The sequence below is a fragment of the Polypterus senegalus genome, chromosome 3, assembly GCF_016835505.1.
Source record: "Polypterus senegalus isolate Bchr_013 chromosome 3, ASM1683550v1, whole genome shotgun sequence".
NCBI classification, from domain to species: domain Eukaryota; kingdom Metazoa; phylum Chordata; class Cladistia; order Polypteriformes; family Polypteridae; genus Polypterus; species Polypterus senegalus.
Genome location: NC_053156.1, coordinates 16,343,884 through 16,344,956, shown reverse-complemented (window position 1 = coordinate 16,344,956; position 1,073 = coordinate 16,343,884). Strand labels below are relative to the sequence as shown.

Here is a 1,073-nt window from a genome sequence, read left to right as displayed (position 1 = left end):
GTGCCAGTTGCAAGTGGCACAAAGTAAAAACCAGTCCTGGACGGGCCGCCTGTCGTCATTTCTTTCTTTGAACCAATCCGCACGCAGATGTTACCTGTGATTAGCTCATAATGCACACGCACGCGCACTAGGGGTCTTGCTGAGAAGAGACAACTCACCGAACACACGCGTCTTTGTCATAAACACAAAGCTGGCGAGAACATGCAAATACCACACAGAATATGAAAAAAAATTGACAAACGCGAGAAGACCATTCAGTCCATCAAGCGTGTCGGCTTTGCTAATAGCTAAGCGAACCCAACTGGAAAGTGTTGTGTAAACAACGTCATCTGCCACGCCAATGCGGGGTTCTCTGAGGGCAGGAAGCAGAGATAGCCTCAAAATCACGACTCTGGTGGGACTCGAACCCACAACCTTTGAATCACTTCTCCTGAGTGCTTATACTAGAAGTCCAATGCGCTATCCATTGCGCCACAGAGCCACACAATCCTTCGGGCGACAAACGATCTAAAAACAACATACTGGATTGGGACACCGCCGTGACACCTGTCAAAAACAGCTGCTAACAAACCAGTCAATTCAGAATCAATGTTTATTCTATATAGCACATTTCAGAACATAAGTAATGCCTTTATCCATCTTTTGTAGAAATGTAACATTCTGCAAATACTTTTGATTTTATATAGCGCCTTTCACATTAAATGCAGCAGCCAACAATTAGATTTGTGAAAATGCTGTCATATGCGCTCAACACTTGATTCTTATTCCATCCATTTTCTGAACACACTTATTCCAATGCAGCACTCAAACCGTAATGTATATAGCGCCTTTACGGGGGTTGAGTATTACATATTCTTTAAAAGCGCTTTATAACTTTAGTCAAGTCAGAGGTTTTTTTTTCTTTTGAATTTTCTTTCTGGTTATCATTCTGGTTTAAATGAGGTGTAAATGGGGTAATATGACTATCTGCCATAATATTAAAATATGTATTTATTTATTTTAAAAATGTAAAATTACCTAAGGACAAATATCTATCTATCTATCTATCTATCTATCGATCTATCTATCTATCT

The 1,073-nt window shown here is 40.0% G+C and overlaps 1 non-coding gene across 1 annotated transcript; it reads right to left on the bottom strand.

The window, feature by feature from the left end:
• Positions 1-386: 386 nt before the first annotated feature.
• trnar-ucu lies at positions 387-481 on the bottom strand. The gene is made up of 2 exons: positions 445-481; positions 387-422 (listed from the first exon to the last, which is right to left on the bottom strand). It is a non-coding gene; the product is annotated as a tRNA-Arg (tRNA).
• Between the last annotated feature and the right edge of the window lie 592 nt (positions 482-1,073).